The following is a 24736-nucleotide window of genomic DNA, read 5'->3' as shown; positions in this document are numbered from 1 at the left end:
TATGAAAATGGGCTACTGAAGAAAGCTGGCGGGTAATTTAAGTCCACAGCTACCTTAGGTGGAAAGGGATGACTAAGGAGGATAAGACGAAACGCAGTGTAAAACTCAGGCTTGCCCCCATTTTTTATAGGCCTGCCTTAGTTCTCTCCTTCAGTTTGCATGTCATAGAGCATATCCAGATTTTTATTAAAATCTTTCCCCATTCCTATTTTTTCCCAACCTTTGTTTGCTTATGACTTTTAGAGTTGAGGGCACTAGGTGGCTACATGTAGTCTTTCAAAATGTGTGCACCATCTGTGTTAGACTCCAGAAGGACCGACGGAAGATCTGGCACACAAACAGATGGCTCCATCATGACACTGCTGGGAACGAGGTGTCCTTTGGGCAGCTCACTAGGCTTTGGTTTCAGTTTCCTCCTCCCTAAAATGGACATGGCCCTGGGGATCCACAGTGCCCTTGATTTCAAGTATTACAGAGTAAGCAAGTCCATTCTCTGAGTGAGAACAAATTTGCCACTGAATACTATTTCAAACACACTCACGGAGAAAAGACAGCAGCACCAGGCAAGGCATGAGCAGGAAGAACTAATTGCATAGTTACCACAAAAACAATCCAATGCGCTTATTTTGCAGTGAGAAAATGGATCCACTTTGCAGTGCAGTTAACTCTATTGGAAATAAAGATAATTGCTTGAGAACTGAACGCTACCCTTCCCCGGAGCTCCCTGGTAACTATGCAAATTGTTCCCCTTGCCTGTAATAGTGCAGCGCGGAACAAAAATGTCTTTTCTGATCCACGCTGGGGACAATTCCAAAAATTCAGTAAATCTGAGTCTCCCTGTCAGCTCCTCTACCAAGGAGGGCATAATTCACATTTGTCAAGGCTTGGGCGATTGGACACATCACCCAGGGTGGGGGTCCGGCCTCAGCATGTCTTGTCAGGGTCGCGGGCCTCTGTCTTAGCTATAGAAACCTGAAATGTTTCCAAGTTGAAATATAGTGGAAATTGAGCACCCTCAGGACTGCTGTTCGTATAGCCTGGTGCAGAAGTAAAGTCCATCTTCCTGCACACAGAAAACACAATTTGTCTGAAAAATGACCACAGAGTCTGATGAAAAAAGGTGCCAGTTGACAAGCGTCCTTCCCAAAACTAGCCTACATTGCTTTGAAGAAGCAACCTAGAAAGATCAATGGTAACGGGGAAAGAAATGTACATTTTGGTGTTTTCAATATTTAAAAAGCAAAATTGTGACGCAGATGAAAAATCTGCTATGGGATAACAGAATCACAAGCCAACACAGATAGGGAGGACTCATCTTCTCAATAAGTTGGTGGTGTTTCAAACAGGAACCTGGGAAGCAGGGTTCAGGGGCACCTGCACGTTCTCGTATAAGGTAAGGTCCGTAATTCTTTAACTTTCATTTCCATGGATTTCCACCTTCCAATTTTCTGCCAAAAGCCGGCCTAGGTTATACAAGTTTTCTTTCCCTGGCTTGGCACAAGGAAGCAATGATGCAAGAGGCCTCTTTCCAAATCCCTCGCTGCCTATCGGGAGCTGACATGGCAGGGCCAGCAGGGTGAGGACATGGCTGTCTGTTGCAGGGGCTGGCCTCAGCTCCCAGGCCTTTGGAGCTCTCTCTGTAAGTACCAGAGTCAAGTGCTCATGAATTGGAAGGCAATGGGGTCCCTGGGCTTTTGGACACTAACTTCTATACAGTCTAATCAACCTCACTGAGCAGTTGATCCCACTTGGCCAGTAACAGCATCAGAAGTAAGGATTGGGCCGAGTGTGGTGGCTCATGCCTGTAATGCCAACATTTTGATAGGCTGAGGTGGGAAGATCGTTTGAGTCCAGGAGTTCAAGACTAGCCTGGGCAACATAGCAAGACCCCATCTCTATGTTAAAAAAAATCATTTTTTAGAAGAGGTACAGATTGGCTCAATATTTTTTATCTGTAGGGCCCATGGGGTGGTTTGGGGAGGCAGTGCCATGTAGCGGCCAACAGTGTGGGTTCTGGAGGCAGGTGTTTCCTTTTACATCTTGACTGTGTAGCCCTAGGCCGAGGCATACCCTCTCTATGCTTCCTCAGTTTCCTCATTTGCAAAATGAGGATAATTACGGTACCTGCTTTATAGGGTAGTTACTTACAAGGATTAGATTTGGGAACCCAAATAAACATACTTAACATAGTGCCAGGCACATCTGAGCAGACACTCCTAAATTCTAGAAGGGGGAAATAAAAATCATAGTTCTTTTTGGGTGCAAATTTTTTTATTTATTTAACAATTGGCTCCTATGGAGTGCTCAGTATGGAGGGGACAAGACAGTCCAAGCTGAGCCGCCAACTTCTAGGAGTCTGCGTTCTCACTCCTCTTAGCATCCTCATTGCCCCAAACCACGCCTGGCACATAGTAGGTGCTCAGCAAATGTCTGCTGCCCAGGCCCAGCCAGGAAGACCAGCTCCTCACCCGTGGGCTGCACAATGCTACGAATGACTGAGAACCACAAGTGTTGTACGGACAGTAAACACACCCACTCCCCAGTACATCTCTAGACAGACAGTCACGGTGATAGCACCTTGGGTTTTTCTTTAACTTTTTCTGTATGCTTTCCTGTCGACTCCCCTTGTCTCTCATTTTTTTGAATCAGATTGATGTTATTATGTGTGTGGAATAAGTGGCTCATTTTTCACTCCCGACGCCGCTGTGCTCCTTGCTTCTTCCCCTCCCCAGTCCCACGCCACCTGGACTTCCTCAAAGCCCCCCACCCCCATGGAGGCATTTTTCTAAACTGCACTGTTAACTTTTCTGGAAGTCCCACTGTGCATTCTCGTAAGCGTCAGCATCAAGAGTCGCAACACTTAGGTGAATTCAATAACATAGGTACGCTAAGTCACCCAAGTCATTTTCCAGGTGCTCTGAGTTACAGTCGAAGCTCCCATTAGCAGAACTCGGAAGCTCATGGTGAACACTGGTAAACAGTTCTGGTGAGAGACCCGTCCTGACAGCTTTGATGAATGGCCAGATTCGTTTTCCACCTGGCCCGACTCATTCCAATCGCATGCTGCTGAAAACACCTTTTTCATTTGCCCTTTGATGAGTGCTGAGGCATGAACAAAAGTCCATTGCCTAGCTGGGTACCTAATTTTTATTAATAATATCTTCACTCTATCAATCATTGTTAACAAACGGGAACATTTGAAGAAATTAATTTAAGCCTGCCAAAAGGAAACACGGCAGCCGGTACACACCCTCCCAAGTGGATTCTGAGGCTCCAGCCACATCCCAAATGTGCAGAGCAAGTCAGGCTGGCTGGGCCCGATTTTCCCCAACAGAGGACAGCTGTTCCCTCAGAGACAAGGTGCTCTGTACAAGGGGGCTGTGTCAGCAAAGCAATTTCTTTTTTTTTTTTGAGACAGAGTCTCGCTCTGTCGCCCAGGCTGGAGTGCAGTGGCGCGATCTGGGCTCACTGCAAGCTCTGCCTCCTGGGTTCACGCCATTCTCCTGCCTCAGCCTCCCAAGTAGCTGGGACTGCAGGCGCCCACCACCACGCCCAGCTAATTTTTTGTATTTTTTAGTAGAGACGGGGTTTCACCGTGTTAGCCAGGATGGTCTCGATCTCCTGACCTCATGATTCACCAGTCTTGGCCTCCCAAAGTGCTGGGATTACAGGTGAGAGCCACCGCGCCTGGCCTAGCAATTTCTTAATTGCTTCCCGTACCCCACCTCATTCCCCAGAAGCCTGGGGTGGCTGAAGCCCACTCATGATGTGGAGGGCTGGCCCGAGTGCTACTCATTCAAGTCATCTCTCCACATTTTAACCCAAAGATGGAAAGTAGTAGAAGAGGAAGACGTAGTAGAGGCTAAAGAGCTAAATGAATGACAGGTGCGGGAACAGCTGTAAGGGAGTCCCTGACTCCCTTGTGTCCCTGAGTATCCATCCCCTAGACCTGCAACATCCATTCAACCTGAGACACTGCAAACCACAAAAAGCCCAGCATTTGTATCCCCAGGCCATGAACTCATCTTTCAGGGGCTCATGTTCGTTTCTATTCGGCCAAATTCAATGTCCAGGACACAAGTTTAAGGAGGTGCACAACCACCCCTGTACATTGAATGCTTCTTTAACCAAACGGAATGTGTGCAGCCACAAAACAGGCCGGTCTGGATTCAGTGCACTGCCTCATGGTGGTAAATAAAATGTTCAGGTGCTTTGAGTCAAGTATGTCTTAAAAACACATGTATTTTTCTATACGTGTCAAACACTTCTGTGTTTAGACATTCCTGCAAGCATATTGCATGTGTGAAACCTACTTAAGCAGCCTTAATGCATTGTTTTTTCATTTCAGGTGAAACTCCCGAGTGTCCTTTATATTAAAATGGGTCTTCACCGCCTCCACTTGCAGAGAAAGAGAAGGAGAGGGAGAGAGAGAAATTAAATAATTGCATTCAGTAGGCGACCACATAAAAAGTAGCTTGTGTGAATTATTAATGATAAATTCTTTGGAAGAAAAACTTCTTGACTTTTTTTGTTGTACTTTTAACAATTGAATGCAATACTCATCAGATGGCTTCTTGTGAGCTGTCAAATTATTTAAATGAGAGCATATCTGACATTTCCAGAGGAATGTGCTGGGTGAGTACTGAAAAGACAGTGTTCCCTGTGCTGCTTTGATGGGCACTGTTCGGGCTTTTCAAAATAAAGGTTTTGAGCACTTTAATTTTGGAGTGACTTGCCATAGTTCAACACAGAGATTTAAAATGCTCTCAACTACTTTGGGAAAGAATAGAGAAAAAGTTTTGTGCTTCACGACAAACAGACGAACACTCCACAAGTGACATTTGAAAGGCACTGATGGTGGGTAATAACTGCTCAAAATACACTCAGGAAAGCGCAGCTCCCTCATTGTTCTTTATGTATCTAATTATTCCAGGTATTGTCATGTCAAAAAAAAGTTTTATGTGACATGTGTTTTTCCTTAACAAAAAAAAGTCTAAGTCAGAGATGAAATCTAACTCTCCCCGGGAAGCCAGGGCCTGCACGGGCCATCTTGGTGATGGGAGAAAGCTGATCATCTGTGGCTACAGACACTTGCATTCTAACAAAAGCATTTAGCCACTGCAGGGCTGTCCACTCCACTCCATTCTTCTTTCTGCAGTGCCGTGACCATTTGTTAACATGTATCTGAGTGCAGTTCGCAGGCCGGGCACCTTGCCAACAGCTTTGAGGGGTGAGACAGCCATGGGAAATCACATAGAACAACCAGAGGAATCCTGAACATTCCAGTGCATTGCTTTATTGACCTGTTCCGTCTGCTGATTCTCTCCTCTGTCTCAGACCGTGGTCCAGCCTTGGAAGCTATAAGGATCTCCTTTGAACTTCACAATCGGCTTCCCCTTTGTGAGTTGAACTTGATCGCATCCTTGAGCCACCCTCATCTCCAGTTCAGGGCCTTTGCACCTGCTGTGCTTCTGCATGGAGCACCCTTCCTGGCCTGCACATGGACGGGCCTTCGTGTCATCCGGGTCTCAGCCTTTCCCAGCTCCTGCAACACATGCCCCTGTTATGTTTCCTTTCTGACAGTTACTATTTGACGTTGCCTTCTTCACTTGTCTAGGGGTTCAATCCCAGAATCTACGACTAACTAGAACATAATCTCCATGCTCGACAAAGACGTTGTCTGTCTTGGTCACAGCTCTGAAAACAGTCGCTAGACCAGAGTAGGTGCTGACTAATATTTGTCGAATGAGCGAATAATTTCAGTTTCTGTAACCAGCATGTTTGCTTGATTCTCTGGCCCTGAGCCCCTGGGATTGAGCTTTGGTTTCCAAAGGCCGTGCAGATCCTGGAGACCAGACGCTCTTGGAGCCAGCTCAACTCTGGTTTGAGCACAGATCAGCATGTCAGCTTTCTTGTCCTAGACATCGCTGTCTTGAGTTTGGTTAAGATGAGTGTACCTTTGAGAGCAATCTCCTCCCAGGATGTGAAAAGCTGGAGGTCAGTAACTCTGGCACCTGGAAAGATCATGTAGACGTAAGCGTCTCCCCGATGCACTCGGGAGACCTTGGCCAAGGCTCCGCCTCTGTGCACTACTCTACCTTGTTTCAGCCTCTAGACACATCATTGAGAAGGTTCTGGGTTTTATTTGCATGGAGCACTTTACCTCTCTATTTTCCTGAGACCTCCCAAGCCTCTTTCTGCAATTATTCTTTATTTAGAAAACAAAATAAAATAAACAAATGTGTCTTGCTAGATTTAAAAACAGCACTAAATTAGATTGATTACAAGTTAATCCAAGAGAGACAAATGGGCACTTCGAAGCCTGTGCACATGGCATCTTTAGAACTTGGCAGAACCTTACTTTCTCAACATGTTCTCAACCTGAGGCAGAACCCTCATCACCACCTGGCAAGGGGCTGCCTTTGGAAATATGCGGGAGTCTGGGGGGTTGCCACAGAGTTAGGGGAGTGCTACAGGTATGTGGTGGGTAGCAAATTCTTCACGTAGTGCAGAATGCTGGACAGGCCATGTCACAGTCCTGCCCTGCGGGGCGTCTCTGCACCTTTAGTCTCGGAGGAGGGCACTGAAGGTGAACCCTGCCCACAAGAGGTACTTTGCATCCTCCTGGCACATGGGATGACCTCCCTCGGGCAGGCAAACCTGCTCCAAGCTCCATCTCCTTTCAAGGGCAGTACCATGCGGTGAGTCACCTTAGACATCAAAGCATGAAGCAAGAGCACACTTTGTATTCATGATTCAGTTATGTTTTTGAAATTAAACAATAATTTCCCTCATGCTCTGCTCGTTTACATAACCATGCCAGTAAAAACTCTTGTGAGTCATAGGAGAGAGTTCAGGGGGCTTAAGTTCATCTTTCATCATAAGATAGTCAGCCCCCATCCACCAAATGCCAGCCAAGCATCCCAAACACACACTGTTTTAATGAGACCCTTTTCTGGGCATTGTTAATTAATGTATTCATTTATTCATTGAACCTTTCAGGGCAATTTACCATGTGAAAAGAGAGACAATGGCAGAACTATAGGCTTGTTGCAAAAGGTCTACAGTGCAAGCCTGAATGAGCCAATTTAGAAGATGCTGAAAAGTTTTTCAATACTGAAAGTATAAAAATTAATTAAGAAAAGAAAAACAACACTTGTGGTAGCAAATCATAACATGCTAATATATAAGAAAGGCAATTACATATTCTTCATTTTCAGTAAAATGGTTATTATCATAGTATGGTATTATAACAATGACACGGTTATTTTAAAATAATAGGAAATTTATCTTACCTTTTCTTGCATTAAGATATAATAAAATTATGCTCTGAAAACAAATGATGCCTTCTATTGTCCTCATGAAACATTAGCTAGGCCTGGACGGTACTCTAGGAACTTTCTTTGTTTTGCTGAGTGTTTCTTTTAGTGAAAACCTGCTCAGGAAGTGCCCAGTCCATGGGCATTCCCTGAGGTCTTGCAGCAGGGAAGACAGGAAGAGCAAAGCAGGACCCTGCATGGGGGTGCAAGAGGCCCGCACTCAGTGTGGTGGCTCTGAGGATGGCATCAATTTCAAAGGAAGCATTCCTTTCTTCATCTGGGTATGACATTTGAAACTAGAGAGAAGCTTCTGGAAGGACAGCGAATCCCTCCTCAACCTGCAGAGGCCACTGTGGCTGAGCATGGTTAGTGACCTCAAAATAGGCTCAAGAGCACATTTGCAGGAGGAACTCCCATCTCTCTAGATCCCACTCTTACCACGATCCCAGAGCTAAGCTGCTCCACGAACTTAAAGCTCATCAAAACTTCAAGTCCACCAGGGCTGGCAAGGCACTGCCAGCGTTTGAGTGTGGTGGAGTTCTCTGTGCAATGTGTTCCCACGACACACCGAGGGTCACATTTGTGCTTGGGCAATGCGGCATTTTGACTGAGAACCTGATAGATCCATTGCCAATGGAGGAGGGAAAAAAGGCAACCAAATGCCAAAGAAGACAAAATGTTCAGAGTGGCCATGCCGGTTTCCTTTTTGGTGTCAGGACAAAGGAAAGCAATGTCTTCCAACCCCAGATGGGCCCTGAAAACGCCTCCCTGTGGCTGTTAACCACACACCAGCCCTCGTGGGAGATGCACATTCACGGTGATGCAGTGGCTTCAGCAGGCAGCCTGGGCAGGCAGGTGGCAGAGAGGTCAGAAACAAGAGTCCTTGCTGCTCATGTGATCTTGAACAAGCTCCTGGCCTCAGTTTTCTCATCTGAACTAGAGGGATAAAACCAGCACCTACTGCATAGGGCCCTGGTGAGAATTCAATGGGAACACCCACATTGGCCCTGGGCCCTTAAGAATGTTAGCCATCTTCTTCCACTCTTTTCTTTCTGAACAGAAGAATCAAAGAGATCCAATGAGCCCCCTTGCATTCCCTCAGTCTTGCACTTCATTGCCACCTGCAAACGTTGGCAAGTCCTGGCCCTTCCCATGCCAGGTCAGAGCGAGCCACTCACAGGTCCCTACAAGCCATGATCACCTCATCCAGGAGCACCCATCTCAGACTGTCTGATCATGTTTCCAAATGAAAGTACACTTATAATTTGTCTGGCTTCTTAATTTCTCCTAAGACAAAGTGACAGACTCCTCTGCTCTCCCCCTCTGTGTTGGCTTTTATTATTCTCTCTTTATTTTTCCATCTCGCCCACTCCTTTCTGTTGCTCAGCCTCCCTGCTGCACTGCCATTGTCACTTCGGTATTAGCCCACTGTCTGCCTGGCAACCCACTATTATGCACTTATTTTATTACTTGGTTTCCTACCCCGATCTTGTGATTCATTTCTAACCTTTACTGACTGCAACATAACTCCTTTGCCATTCTTTCCTTCCTCCTTACCCCCCTCCTCAACCCTCTACTTTTCGATGTCAGTATCTGTTCGCACCTAGTGTCCTCATAGCACAGAAAAAAAGACTTATCGCAGCTCCAAGTGGACAGCCTTGTTTTTCACTCAGAGCTATCAATGTAATCAAATGGAGTGCTGTACTGCGTGTTTTCCTGTTCCTTTGAATAGGAACCGGAGAGATAAACAGGAGTTAAGAAGGGAAATGAGGTGATAAATGGGTCCCAAGGGCGGATCCTGGACCCAAGACAAAAGTCAAGACACTCCTCTTTTTAACCTGAACTTCATTGCCTGATTGCATAACCAAGCGATTATATAAATGTGGGTTAATGTTCACAATTCAGGCAGTCCATACATGGAGTTTCAGGGTACTTTTAGGATCGTACAGGACAGTTTAAGAATAATTAGGAACGTCCTGCATTAAGGATGTCCCACTCAAAGAAATCCCAATACAGTAAACATCCCAAGTTATAGAACAAAATAAGTTCTTTTCATGTAAATACTGGAAAGTAGATGTCAGAGTGGGGTTTTCTGGATAGATGCTGGGAAGAAAAATGACCAGAAGAGAATCTTGGAATCACAGGGTACTAAGAGCTGGAAAGGCAGCCGAGAATCTCCCCATTGAACTGCCTACTATTTAGACAAGGAAACTGAGGCTCTAGGAGGTTAGGAGACTTGCCCAAGAACTAGAGCCTGGTCTCTTGACTCCAACACTCAAACTCTTTCCAGCAGTCACATTTATTTATAAGCGTGAGGTTCAGATTGAGAATTTAGATAAAAATTCAAATCTGGCTGGGTCTGTTGCTGTCTGGCCCTATGAGCTCTCCAGTAGAGCCAGCGTATGTGAAAATGAATTAAAATTTCCTTTTAAAATTATTTATTTGCCAATTAAAAAATCAACAGATAAAACAGGACACAATTAAAATGGGGTGCCTGGAATTAAATGATGTGAGGCATCTATAAAAACTGTCATCATATGAACATTGTATATGTCAGAAATGTAGAATGTTCTGACATTTTGAGTAAGTTCAATAGAATGGAAGTGAGCTAACTATACCTTCTTAATTCTGGATAACTCTAATCCATAGTGATTCTGACAGAGGCTGGGTGAAAGTTTACCTTTTAAGATCTTAAAGAAAGTCTTTGCTAAGCAAATTAACAGTGTCAATAGGATTTCGGGTGACTGTTGAAGCTACTTAAAACAATAAGTTGTTTTGAAACATGGTAAGCATGGCGGGAGTTATAAATGAGCATTTCTCAGTGGGTATTGTATATGGCCATAAAGACAGTCATCAATACAGAGCTTACAAAACAGAGTCCTGAATCATTCTCATCTGTTTACTTACTGTTTCCCTAAAGATTTTTTTTTGTCATAGTTTCCTAGCCCCATTCTTGCTGGGTTTGAAAGTCATAAAATTTCTCCTTTTTAACTGGAAAATAATTTGAACTTTTACTCATGCAGGCCTTCTCAGACATTAGTCCAAATTACAAGGGGATGGGCTATTCTGGTCATGATACAGAGATCTGCAAACCACTCAGGTATGTTGGTAAAGAAGTTAACATTTTCAATTGGATAGTAATGTAGATAAATACAGGCATAGGGAGAACAGGATCCTCAAAAAACTTAAGTTTAGACACATTACATTAACTTCCGTCCTTAAAAACTCTTACGGTAAATACCAAGAGGCCATGCATGGTGAGGTGCCTCTGCAATTTAGAATAAAGTTATCATCGGAAGGGAGAGAACAGGGGTAGGAGCCTACAGAATCTCAATGAATCCACTTGCAAGCACTGCTGAAGGGAGCGTGTCATTATCCCCATTTTGCAAAGGAACTTGAGGTCCAGGTTGGTTAATGCATTCCCCCAAGGTTTTCATGCTAATAAATATCGTGAGCATTTGCACAAGGAAAAAGGCACGCTCTTGGAAGAAGTATTAAATAATACACTGCAGAGAAGTTCTGCCTTCAGAGAACGGCTGAGCGGTGGCTTCCCACAGACAGCAGTGTCGTTCAGACAGCTGTGATCTAGTCAACAGCATTGTGCCTCACATAAGGAAGGGCAGTGCTAAAGAAGGGGGTGAAGGGAAAAGGTCTGTGGGGTGTCCCGGAGGGCAGAGGCCAAACTTTGTTCTCCCACAGATTATGCCCAGGTGCTTGTTCATAGTGGCCACTCAGTCTTTGTCATCTAATGGACTAAATCTAGGAAAGAGAACTGAAGCAAAGCATTGGGCAGGTAGGAGTGTGTACAGGTGCAGGCACTGGGGCATGTTTTGGAGGACCACAGGCTTCCCCGTCATCTCGGTGACATATTCCCCTAGACATTCTCAGCTGGGATGATTCTGCCCCCAGCCCAGAGACAATGGCAGTGTCCAGAGACGTCTTTGGTTGTCACAACTGGGTGGTGCTATTGGCACCTAGCGAGTAGAGGCCAGAGATGCTTCTAAACACCCTACAGTGCATGAGAGCAATCTGTCTAGCCCCAAACATCAGTAGTGCCAGGGCTGAGAAGCCTTCTACACAGTTCGCCTCTGTTCCGATTTTATAGTCGCCGAATGACCTGCACCTCCTGGCTGCTTGTATTTGTTGCTGGTGGTGCCACAACAGCTGCTACTATTCTACCATCAGAACTATTAATCTTCCCAATAACAATGAGAGCTCCCATTCATTTGAGCCCTTACTGTGTCTGGGTACCATGATCATCATGCTATGTGCTTTCTATAGAGTATCTTATTTGATACAACAACAGCGACGAGCCTATGAAGTAGATAACATTCTGATCCCAATTTAGTTTGTAGATCCCAAATCTTAGAAATATACAGGAGTTTATTTCAGGCCATGCGACTGGATCAGGAATCCACACACTGGCTCCAGTCTGTACTCTGCATCTGCCTGTCCCAATTAAATGATTCAGTGCTTACTCCTGGACCCAGCAGTTCACATATGTGTTCTCCTTTTAGCTTTCCAACAAGTCCTGTCATAGGAGTACTGGATCACCATTTTACACATGAGGAAACTGAGGCTCAGGAAGGTTGAGGCTTCTCCAAGGTCATTAGCGGAACTGGGACAAGTCTTCTATACCAGCTCTACCTTTCCACCCCAGCATGGCTGTCTCTAACCTGTCATGACTGTCTCTAACCTGTCATGACTGTCTCTAACAGTAGCTGCAAGGAGTGGGGCAACTTGGGTGGCAGATTTGGGGTCTGTCTCCCCAGAAAAGTGGTGCTTTTGATGTGAACTAAGACATTGGCCCCCTGATTGATACACTAGTGCTTCTGAGTCTGTCTGGCTCTGCCATAGGGTCCTGACAGCACCAGGTTCCTGGCCTCCAAGTCTGCAAACCAGACCCCAAGCCCAAGCAACAGCTCCCAGGTGACCCCCAGGCCTTCTGTGACATTGGTTGCCACGTGACATCAAACCATGACAAGATGCAACACTTAACCAAGCAAAATGTCACACAATTGCAGAAGAAAACACAAAAGCCACCTTATAAATATTACTGTGTATAAGTTTGACATTTTTGCAGATAGCAACTGAAAGGAAAACTTTCACTTACAGTTGAAAGTTCCCATGAAAAAATGTCCCAGTGATATCTTTAGGCATTATTATCTAGAATAGGCGTCAATAGCTATTACATCTTTAACGTTTGTACTGACAATTCAGACTCAGAAGTGTTCCATCAAATGAAGATGAACATTTTGATATTGCTAAGAACGCAGACGTCCTTGAAGCGTGTTCCTTTCATCAGTTCTGCTAGCTTAACTTCCACAGCTGGCCCTGTTTGAACTCCATTCTCAAGCAGCCAAACTCTTCCCCGCACTGTCCCCACATTAGCAAAAGAAGCAGAAAGTTAATTGGTTTCTAAGCTGCTTGTCTCCCTGCATTCATCACCAAGGCACAGGACCAGCTCCTGCTGTAGCCAGGACTCATTTCTGCCCAGGCAAAGACTCAGCAGTCTTTTGTCTCAGTTTATTTGACAACTGCTAGTAATTAGAAAATTACCTCTAAATTCATCTTTCAAAAACGACTAAAGTCCAGTCTAATTGCCGAAGGGTAGCTTAGTCTATAACTCCCGGACAGATTGCTGGAAAGAGGCCAGGGGAAAGTCTTGGGAAGAAAGCAGGCCTAGGGTGCCAAAGCCAGCTATAGATAAAAAGTACGTTGGTACACATTAACCACGGAGCCCAGAGCCCTCCGCCTCGTGCCTGTGCATGAGGTCCTGGAATGCCCAGTGCCATGGAGTCCATGCGAGCCGAACGCTCTCATGGGGATGATGACTGAGGAGACTGAGGTTAGGGAGTTATATGTGCTGTGTCTGTCACAAGGTCAGAAACACCAGCAGTGCCCTGGCTCCAGGTCACAGCAGGAACTCAAGACTCAGACGTGTGTGCGGCATTTGGACTTTCTACATCCTTGCAGCAGATGAGTTCCAGACACTGCTCAAAGCTCTGTAGGAAAATGGAGAGCAAGACAGACAGGGCCCTGCTTTCCTGGGGTCTGCATGCTAAGGGGGAACAAACAACCGACAGGCAAACACATCAACAAGAAAGCAGATAGGAAAGATCTAGAACATGGGATTGTGATAGAAATCGTGTCTGGGGAAGGGGAGTATTTTAGAAAGCAGTTACTTTGTGCAGTTTGGATGAGAAGGAGCAGGTCACTTTTACATCTCAGGGAAGATCTCCTCCTCAAGTGGGCCAGAGCTGAGTGTTCATAAGGAAGGCTGAGGCTAGGGAGCCTGCAGCTCGGGGAGCAGTGTCGCAGGAAGGGAAGGAGGCACCAGGCCGAAGGAGCCACTGGCAAGCTGGTGCACGTGACCGACATGGTGAGCACTGGTAAAACGATGCTATCTGAGAAGGAGCCAGCACCTCATCCTCCTTCTAGATCAAATTTTCAAGGTCACCAAACCAAAGACTAATTCCCTTATGCTTCAGCCCAGGCTATTTAAAACAATAAAGACTAAACAGGTCCCAAGTGGGCATCTCCGTTAAGAATAACCTGATAAGAAAAATGTTTCAGTCATAACAATGTTTGTGTCAGTCAGGCCTCGAGATGGGGATCAGCTCGGTCATGTTTGTGACCTTTATAGCTGTAAGAAAATAGTTATAGCCTCCTGACGCAGACGGCGGCCGGCCTGCCCTGTGCTGAGTCACTGCTGCTCACTGAGTAAAGCACATGCTAGCAACACCCTCAGCACAAGGACACCTCGATCGATGTCTGTCCTTCCCCGACATGAAGACACCATAGACGTTCCAGCTGCAAAGATCACAACGATAATGATGAAGTCAAAGCACCATCCTAGGTACTCTGGAGACAAGACAAGAAAGAACAAGAAAAGAATGTTCTAAAATATAAATGGTTTCAGTCAGTCGCAATGGCTCACTCCTGTAATTCCAGCACTTTGGGAGGCCGAGGCAGGTGGATCCCTTGAGGTCAGGAGTGCAAGACCAGCCTGGCCAACATGGTGAAACCCTGTCTCTACTAAAAATACAAAAATTAGCCAGGCGTGGTGGTGTGCACCTGTAATCCCAGCTACTCAGGGGCTGAGCCAGGAGAATCGCTTGAACCGGGGAGGTGGAGGCTGTAGTGAGCTGAGCTTGTGCCACTGCACTCCAGCCTGGGTGACAGTTTAAGACTCTGTCTCAAAAAATAAATAAATAAATAATATATAAATGGTTTATGGCTTCTTGTCATTCCCTGGCTTAAATCCTCCAATGGCTTCCTGGGGAACATAAATAGAGTCAAACTCCTTACCAGGGTCTGTCTACACAGCTCTACAGGAGCTGGCCTCTGTCTCTTCCCCAATCTCATCAAGGCTCTGAACACAGGGAGGAGAGAGGAGAAGGGGCTCAGAAGCGGCCAGTGGGACCCAGGGAGATACAGGGGAAGGGAGATTTGAAGGGGTCATGCAGGATGCTTGGATTAGATTCAGATAAAGAGAGGGGCAAGTGAAAAAACAGCATGGGGAGGAAACGTGTGTCAGAGTGTGTGTGTGTGTGTGTGTGTCTCAGTGTGTGTGTTTCTCCATCTGTGAATGTGTGTGTGTTAGGGCGGATGTCTATAATAAGGTGTGTTTGAAAGAGGTGAGATAAAATTTCCTATGGGAATTAGGTTCTGAACACAGTCAAAATTACATATGGTCTAAATTCTACATGAAAATTCCTCAAAAAGCTGCAATAACCTCTCAGTTTCAACACAACAGGTCCAGCACAGCCAGCTGCTCCTCTGTATTGGAAACAGACCCTATTTCTCTGGCTGGCACCATGGAAGTAATTGTCATGCCGCTGGGAGCTCTGGCAAGACCCCTAAGGTGCCCTCACACCCTGATTTTGTACATACCTGTGGTGACAGCTCCGTGTGTGTTCAGGCTCCCCAGGCTCCAATGTGGAGCCCAGGGTATCCTTCTCTGCCTAAGGGCCTTCCTCAGTGTGGGTGTCCCCTTTAATCCATGTGCAAACATAGAAAGTGGGGGGACACCCCAAGAGCATCCCTTGACTGCAAGCATGAGAGGGGGTGGGCGAACACTCCTTGCCCACAGTCCTTCTGGCAGACAATCTGGGAAGCATTCTGGAAGCTTTTCTGGCATTCAAGCATCCATGGACTACAGCAGAGGCCTCAATAATTTGCCCTTATGCTGGATTTCCTTCTTCCCCGTGTCATTTCCCTGCTCCCTCACTTCCTTCTGGAATCCTCTCCAAATAAACTACCTGCACCCAAGCCCTGGACTCTTGGTGCTACTTCCAGGAGAGCTCAAACTGATACGGGGCTAAGACTTGAGGACAGTGCTGAACCCCTCAGATTGACTCACCCTAAGAAGAACATGTATCTGAAACTGACCGAGGGTGAGTTGCTGGTTCATGTCTTCAACTCCACACTCACTTGGGAGAGTGGGCATAGTTGGTGGGGTGGTGGCAGCTGAATTCTGCAGCTTGGGGCCAATTGAGAAGGGTCAGAAATGCCTGGCAAAGAAAACTGAGCTCTGCTGTAGGCACACTGGTTTGGGGAGAGGGAGCCAAAAGAAAAGAGGATTGGGTATGGGATTGAAATAGAGCATGGGATGTGAAGTCAGTTTTGGGTGCCAGTCCTGGTTACATCACCCAGCTCCCTGCCTTGAGACCTTAGACAAACTATCCATGCCTTAGACAAACTATCCATTCCTCCCTAGGAGGAAAATCAAGGCGGTGTATTCCAACATGACTTTGGTAAGCCTTAGAGCATTATGCAAATATTCATTATTATCATTTCCAGAGCTCTCCTTTCAGAAAAGCAATGACTTAATGGGTTAGAAAAGTGCTTACAGGTACTTTCAGGATGATTTCTTCCTTCTGTGTCTTCTTGTTCTGTGACTTAAAAAAATGAAAGCGAGAGAGAGAGAGAGATAGGAAGAAGGAAAAAGAAAGAGAGAGAAAGAAAGAAAGAAAGAGAGAGAAAGAAAGAAAGAAAAAGAGAGAAAGAAAGAAAGGAAGGAAGGAAGGAAGGAAGGAAGGAAGGAAGGAAGGAAGGAAGGAAGAAGGGAAGAAGAGAACCTGTGAAGAAATATCCAGGATAAAGGTCACCAGCTGGCAGTGACCAAAACTAGTTCATGCATATATTTTGTCTGGTTGACGGGAGAATTTGAAATTTCTTTTAATTAATTGTCATTGTTTGAAAATCAGGAGAACTTACCTGGGACAGAGGACACCTGTCCCTCTCCAGCTGCCAAAGTCATTAACTTGCCTGGTTCCTGCAGGCAAATCACTCTGTAACCTTTGTCCTAGGTTTTAAAATATATCATTTATTCATAATGTAGGAACCTGTGATGTCTCATTTACGCAATCAGTGCCACTGCACTGAGTAGGATTTGGGGCTGCTGAAAAAGATGAACCCCTCCCATGCTTCACCACCTCCCTGATGCCTTCTTCTCCCTATCCATGGATACCCCTCATGCTCAAGGACCCAGCCTCAGGATGGCTCCTGTGCACCATCCTGCCCCTCACCAGAGACCGTCTACCAATGCAGAAAGGGGTTGGGCACCACTGTTTTTGTGAAATGAGAGGACTTTGGAGTGTGAGCTATTCAGGATTAAAATCGATGAATGTTCTTTTCAGTATCATCAACATAGTTCCAGCATTACAGTACAGCAACCCAGATGGCCCTTCATATCCAGATAAGATAGGCATGAACCTTCCATAGGAGCCTTGTGGAATATTCCAATGTCCTTTCCAAGACTTCTGCCAGTTCCCAAAGGGGTTAAATTCTTACAGTCATCTGGGTGGGGTGAGGGAAGAGGGTGGATGTGGCTATAAATGGGTAGCTTAAGGGATCCGTGTGGTGATTGGCTGTTTTGCATCCTGATTGTGGTGGTTTCACATGTGATAGACACCACACACACACACACACAAACGTGTGCAGGGAAAATTGGTGAAAGTCTAAACAAACTCTGGATTGTGCCAATGTCAGTTTCCTGGCTTTGATATTGTACAATAACACATAAGAAGTGCCCATTAGGAGAAATTGAGGGAAGGATACATGGAACTTCCCTGCATACTCTTTTTTCTTTTTTTTTTTTTTTTTTTTTTTTTTTGCAATATCCTGTGACTCTATAACTATTTTCAAAACAAAAAGTTTTTTTGGAAAAATACAAGCAAAATCCCAGTGGTAGATATTGTGCCCAAGCTCCCCACTATGGGTTGATTCTGGGTGCTGATCACCCTCCCCTTCCCACGATGTTGTCCTGCCCTGCACGTGCTCCTATGGACAGGGAACTGTAAGAATTAAAGAAAGAGGAAAGAAACATGAAAGGTAGCCTGATGGTCAAGACAGGATTATTTTAGAGAAAACAAACCTGAGAGGGACATCTGGCCACATTACGTCAGAGGCACACTTTCTTACAGACTAAGAGTTTTTAAGGATTTAGGGTGGGAGAGTTGATCAGAGGCTTGGACTCCTTCTGTGTCTCTTTGTTGTGCTTATCTGGGAGGGAGAGTTGTGTGTCTGTTCCCATACATCTTTCTGCAGCTGCAGGCATACTCCCTGAGTCTGCTTTTACATTCCCTATCTTAGTGCACCTGAAGGGAAAGGAGTGTGCTTATTAAGGCCCAGTGTTTTACTGGGGCCCATGGTATGAGGGTGAAGTTTGGCAATTACCCAAGAGAGTTTCCCCCACCTCCCCTCTGGGCGGGCGCTGTCTTCTCTGTGTTTTACTGTCTGCTCTTTCCGGCTGCTTGTAGTTAGAAAAGAAGTGATTTCCTTGAAATGCATGAGGCTAGAAAAGGAGCTGGAATTTAAAATGGCGGTGTTTGTCCGAGATGTCAGTGCTCCTGCTCTGTCAGGAACCAGCCTCTTTGCTGCACCGCACCACAAGCAAACACACAAGAAACCATTCCCCAAGGCTTTTGAGAGTGCCCCACAGCAGGCTGACGGCTTGAAGGAGGCACGCACAACCAGTCCTTTAGTAAGATACATCTTTAAACAATATTTCGGCCATTTCGCAGGACGGTTTGGTTATCCACTTTCCCCCACTTCCTCTCTGTTCTTTTCGTGTCCCACCCCTTTGAAATCATACACACACAAAAACGAAAAGCAAAAGTGAGGAGTTCTCCCTTTCTAACATGGAGTCTTTTGGCTTTCTCCCTTCGTGTCTTGATCGGGGTCTTTCCTTCCACCCTCAGATAAACTGTCAAGGTGATTTCCTGAATCAGGACAGTTCTGCTGTCAAGAGAAGAATAGGGCAAGCTGCACCAAACAACGTCCTCTCTCCTGGTCCCTGGCTCTGAGAGTGTGTTTCTGGCTGGAGCCGCACCCTTTGGGAGTCCAGCTTTATCAGCCTTCTCCAGCCTCCCTCTGACCCATGGTGGGCTGCTTGTTCACTGACAGCCTGCTCTGTCCTTCTTTCCTTCCTTTGCTTTGCAGATACTTGGTCAGCCTCTCCCCAGGGCAGCCCTGAAGACCCAGAATTGAGGAGGAGCTCCTGCTCCTCAGCATATGGAAGACAAAGCAGTCTCTTCCCATGAGTTCTCTTATCGACCGAAATGTAGCCCTTGTTCCAAATGAAAATTGTCCCTTCCTTGTCCAGGGCAATGATTCTGAATTTTAATTCTGGAGAAAATATGTTTTGGAACCTGTATCAAGAAGAAGCCAGAGGTAATTAGAGCAGGAAAGGTAAACTGTGAATATATTTTCAGCTTCAGTTTGGGGATTCTGTTTTATATTGTTTTATTATAGTAAACAGCCTTTATAAGTTCTATAAACAGAGATGTTAAAGAAGTGCTAAGGTGCATATTATGTTAAACTTAAATATAGACAACTAATCTTAGAGATAAACCAAACCCACTGCAAATTTATTTTGAACACTCAGCTCTTAGAACCAGGTAAGCTTATTGCACAATTATACGTTCAGGTTCATTCATTCAACAGACATCTGTTGATTGACTGCTATGTGGCGTGCACTGATCTGGTATTGGGGAGAGAACCAAAGCAGAAAGAACCCTCACCTTGTCCTAGGCACATTGTACATTTTAATTACATGTATCCATAGCAGACCACCAGCACCCAATTTTTGGAGGAGATACCAGCAACTCTTTTTTTTTTTTTTTTTTTTTTTTTGAGACAAGGTCTTACTCTTTCACCGAGGTTGGAATGCAGTGGTGTCATCATGGTTCGGTGCAGCCTCTGCCTCCTGGGCTCAAGCCATCCTCCCACATCAGCCTCCCGAGTAACTTGAACACTGTCATGCATCACTACACCCAGCTAATTTTTGCTTTTTTTTTTTTTTGGTAGAGATGGAGTTTTGCTATGTTACCCAGGATGGTCAACTCATGGGCTCAAGTGATCCGCCCACCTCAGCCTCCCAAAGTGCTGGGATTACAGAAGTGAGCCACTGTGCCTGGCCCCAGCAACTTTTAATCCTGGGAAAAATAAAGGAGACAAGGAAAACTGGGGTTGCAATTTTTTTTTTTTTTTTTTAAGACAGGGTCTCATTCTCTTGCCCAGACCAGAGTTCAGTAGCACAATCACAGCTCACTGCAGCCTCGACCTCCTGGGCTCAAGCAATCCTCCTGTGGTTGTAATTTTTAATAGGGAGGACTGGGAAGGCCTCAGAGACAGAGCAGTTGAACAAAGACTTGCAGAAAGTGGAAGAACAAGTATTGCTACTGGGGGGAAGAGCATCCCCACAGAAGGAACATCAAATGCCAAGTCCCTGGGGTATCAGCCAGCTTGGGGTGTCTGAGCAACAGCAAGAGGCCACAAGGTGGGAGCAGGTGGAAGATAGGGTGGCCCACTGTGATGTCTGAGAGGAGAAGGGCACCGTGGAAGGTTCCTGCTTGGGTGTGGTGGCATTGGGCACGGTGGCGTTTGGAGTGGTGGCATTTGGAGTGGTGGCATCTGGAGTAGTGGCATGATAGACGGATCAGGGTGGGGGCCAGGAGGTAAGGAGAGGTGGCCAGATTCTGAAGACACTTTTGAGGTAGATGCATTTGCTGATGGAATAGATTCATCTGTGAGAGAAAGAGGAACCTCTAAGGTGTTCAGCCAGAGCATCTAGAAGGATCCCCATTAGCTGTGATGGGAAGACTAGGTAAAACAGCATTCAGGTGGAGGGAGCAAGTGTTCTGCCTTGGACAAGCTACATTTGCCCATTAGACATTTTGACAGGGATGATGGGGGCAGATGGGTCCCAGGGTCTGGAGGCAGGGAAGCGGTCCCCATTGGAGACGGGAAGCCATCATGCATACACAGTTCACTGAAAACATCGAAACTGGATAAGATCCCCAAGGGAGAGTGTGGGGAGAGGAAAGATCCAAGGGCTGTGCCTGGGTTCCCCCATCTCTCCTTGAAAGGCCAGGAGGAGAAACCGGAAGCAGCACCGAGATGAGGGGGTAGCCGTGAGGAGGGAGAAGCAGAGGTGTGGGGCATCCTGGATGCAGGAAACTCCTGTATGAGTTTCCCCAGCGGCTGTAATAGATGACCACAGACTGAGTGGCCTAAAGTTCTGGAGGTCAGAAGTCTAAAATGGGTCAGCAGAGCTGTATCCCTTTTGGAGGCTCTAAGGGAAAATCTCTTTCTTTGCCTTTTCCAGCTTCTAGAGGCCACCACCATTCCTCGGCTTGTGTTCCCTTCCTCCATCTCAAAGCCAGCTGCCTCTGATCTTCTAATCTCTGTCTCTCTGCTTCCTTTTCACATCTCCTTCTGACTCGGATTCTCCTGCCTCCCTTTTATCAACCCTTGGGATGACATTAGGCCCACCTGAAGAATCCAGGATAATCTTCCCACCTCAAGATTCTTACCTTTCTCTTTGCACTATTAATGTGTACTTTTCAAAGCAATTATGCAAAGGAGAAAAAGTCGTCCTTCACATCAGCCCCTTCACCATCTGCCACCCAAATGACCATTTATGGGTTAAAATGCACTTTCCAGATTCTTCTCCCCCAAGATGCTTGCTTTCAGACCCCATTTAATGTGGGCAGAAAGGGGACCTCCAGCTGAGTATGCTAAGCATGAGACATGAGTTACTTCTCAAATGTTCCAGAAAGTCCTATAGGGGGCAGTATCATAATCCCCTTTTCATGGAGAAAGAAATAGAAAGTTTAAGAAGCTTGCTCAAGGCCAGGCAGGGTGGCTCACACCTGCAATCCAAGGAGGGAAGGTAGGAAGGTAATAAAGCTTTTATTTGCTTATTTACCAAATGCTTCTTCATGGATAAGTAGGAGAAGGAAGAGGTTTTAATGATAAAGTTCTGGGGAGTTCCAGAACACCTGGCACACTTGTACAGTCGAATTCCCATTCTTTACTCCACCTCTTCCTCTTCACAAACATTACAAACAGTCTTAAAAATTCTCTCTGGGGCTTCATGTGTCCCAAAACTCCTCACCTCTGTGGCCAATTCCATGAGCAAAGCTGAACTGCTTGTTCAATAAGGGTACACCCTCTCTGTGTTCATATCAAAGTTCAAAGTATAGTGCTCTGTATATAAACAACATTTGCCCAACAGGTTAACTGACATGCTCTGAAATGGACACTCCTTTGCCATTCATTGGTTGAAATCAGGTGAAAGGGAACTAAACTGTTTATGTACTTTTTTGGTACAAATTATAACACTAAGAGGAGCCAAGCACCACGTAAGCGTGGATGAAATAACAGTTTACATTCCAGCTGCTGGTCAGGCTTCAGAGTGATAATAAATAAATACAGAAGAATCAACTGTGCAGAAGAAAAACTTGGTGTCTACCCTCTAGTTCTGCCATTTGACAAGGTAGCAACCCACTCCCAGCTGTTTTTCCTGAGAATTGAGCTGATTATAGTAGTGCATGCAGTTGAGGCAGTACTAATAAAACTTAACGCTAAGACCTATTTCCTGGCCTGGAATGTGTTAAATTCTCTTTGCCTTAATGCAGGTCCATAGTATATCTAGGGGAACTGACACATAAAGTGTCAAAGCTGGAAATTCTGGTTACCAGATTACATTTCAGAAACGACTTCTGGGCTGGGTGTGGTGGCTCATGCCTGTAATCCCAGCACTTTGGGAGGCCAAGGTGGGTGGATCACTTGAGGTCAGGAGTTCGAGACCAGCCTGGCCAACATGATGAGACCCCCACATCTCTACTAAAAATACAAAAATTAGCCGGGCATGGTGGCGTGCACCTGTAATCCCAGCTACTTAGGAGGCTGAGGCAGGAAAATCACTTGAAACCAGGAGGCGGAGGTTGCAGTGAGCCGAGATCATGCCACTGCACTCCAGCCTAGGTGACAGAGTGAGACTCCATCTCAGAATAAAAAAAAAAAAAAAGAAAAGAAAAAGAAAAAGAAAAGCTTTCTGAGCACCCCGTTTCTCCACAATATAGATATCACAGTTCATTATAAATACCTATGGCATGAATAGACAACTGTTGAATGAAGTAAAAAGTTCTTGAAAGGTTTCTTAAAATGAAGAGGTCAGAGATATCATTAAACTGTCCAGGTAAATATCACTGCAGAACAACAAGAGAAAACGCATCATGACATTTATTTGTGTAAGGCTGTGGGATATAAAACTCAGATTCACCCTTCATGTATGCCAGAGGGGCTGTAAAAAAGAGTGGTCGAAGGCCAATGGACTCCAACACTCAGTTATTCCACAAATTGTTGTCAAGGGTCCTGTCCCAGGCACTTTGGATACAACAGTTAACAAAACTCACAAAGATCCTTACCCATGTTGAGCTTTCTTACCGTGTATATTACATAGCACATATATGGGAAACATATGTAGAAATACGTATTTAATATAGAAGTATATATAATATATATTTAAAAACATAAACATATATATAATTTCCCACGTAGAAATTAACAAGAAGCATAATAAATAACACATTACAAAGTATTTAAGACAGAGATCCCTGAATCACTGTTTCCACCACTTCAGCAAGTTTTTATTTTTTACTTTTTTGGTTTTTTTGTTTTTGTAGAAACTGAGTCTCGCTATGTTGCCCAGGCTGGTCTCAAACTCCTGTCCTCGAGTGATCCTCTGGCCTCAGCCTCCCAAAGCACTGGGATTGCAGGTGTGAACCACCGTGTCTGGCCTTGAGCAAGTTTCTTAACCTTTCCATTTCTTTCTCTGTGAAAAGGGATACTGCCCCCTCATAGGGCTTTCTAGAAGATTTGAGAGATAATTCATCTTACTTGCTTGGCATACTCGGCTGGAGGCCCCCTTCCTACCCAGACTTTAGGGCAATTCCAGCCTTCACTCACCATTTCACTATCGAGCTCTTTTATCCCTTGGGTACTTCAAATACTTATGTGCTTACCAAGTGCCTCATAAAGATTTTACAGTCAACTTAGGGGAGCCAGGGAACCACTAAGTAATAAACCTCATGACACTTACTTTGAAAGCAGTGAACATGGTATTTTTTAAAGACAATGACAGCACTCAATGGCCTGTCTCATCCATTGCTGCCTCATAGAATTTTTTTCAAAATATTTTACATTTCTGATTTGTCCATCTCTATTTGAATCTATGCCAGTTCCAAATAATGCTCTAGAGCTCATCTGTCCCCATGCCCACCCGGTCAAGCACACGTGCTGGGGATAATTCTTAGCCCAAAGGGCTAAGTGGAATATGTTTTCCAACATTTGCTTTCCGCAGCCATGCAGTAGCCCAGCCTCCCACACTCGGTCCCATTTGCATGGTGTGAGCCTGCATTGGTGTGAGCCTGCACTGGTGTGTGCCTGCACTGGTGTAAGCCTGCATTGGTGTGAGCCTGCACTGGTGTGTGCCTGCATTGGTTTGAGCCTGTCCTGGTGTGTGCCTGCACTGATATGAGCCTGCAATGGTGTGAGCTTGCACTGGTGTGAGCCTGTCCTGGTGTGTACCTGCACTGGTGTGCTAGAGCTGCCGTAACAAAACACCACAGACTGAGTGGCTAAGAAAACAGACATTTATTTCTCACAGTTCTGGAGGCTGGAAGTACAAGAGCAAGGTGTTGGCAAGTTTGGTTCTCCCGAGGCCCCCTTCTTGGCTCACACAAAGCCATCTTCTTGCTGCTCTCACGCAGCCTTTCCTCTGTGTGTGCCCTTCTCTGGTGTCTTCTCTTCTTATAAGGACCTCAGCCAGGTAGGCTTGGGACCCCATCTCTCACCATCATTTTAATAATCACTTCTTTGGAGGCCCTAACACAGTCAGGTGGCTTAGTTCTCCCCCACCCCTACTGCCCCCCGTGGCCTTTGTTCAAACTGAGTTACCTCTTTAAAGGTCCTACCTCTAAATATCGTGACATTTTGTACCCCCAGGTACGGGGGGTTGGGACTTCAACATATGAATTTGGGGGGACGGACACAGTAATATGCGTATAGCCCCTACCTGTGCCACATACTTCGCAAGGCCTTCCTTTCCTTTGAGCACATTG

The 24736-nt window shown here is 45.6% G+C and overlaps 1 long non-coding RNA gene across 1 annotated transcript; it reads right to left on the bottom strand.

Annotated features, from left to right (window-relative positions):
• Nucleotides 1-5271: 5271 nt before the first annotated feature.
• On the bottom strand, nucleotides 5272-8719 carry LOC134809149 (uncharacterized). The gene is made up of 2 exons (XR_010154130.1): nucleotides 7758-8719; nucleotides 5272-5545 (listed from the first exon to the last, which is right to left on the bottom strand). It is a non-coding gene; the product is annotated as an uncharacterized LOC134809149 (long non-coding RNA).
• Between the last annotated feature and the right edge of the window lie 16017 nt (nucleotides 8720-24736).

This window comes from Pan troglodytes, chromosome 21 (genome assembly GCF_028858775.2).
Source record: "Pan troglodytes isolate AG18354 chromosome 21, NHGRI_mPanTro3-v2.0_pri, whole genome shotgun sequence".
Taxonomy (NCBI): Eukaryota; Metazoa; Chordata; class Mammalia; order Primates; family Hominidae; genus Pan; species Pan troglodytes.
The sequence above is the reverse complement of the archived record's forward strand: the minus strand, read 5'-3'. Positions and strand labels throughout refer to the sequence as shown.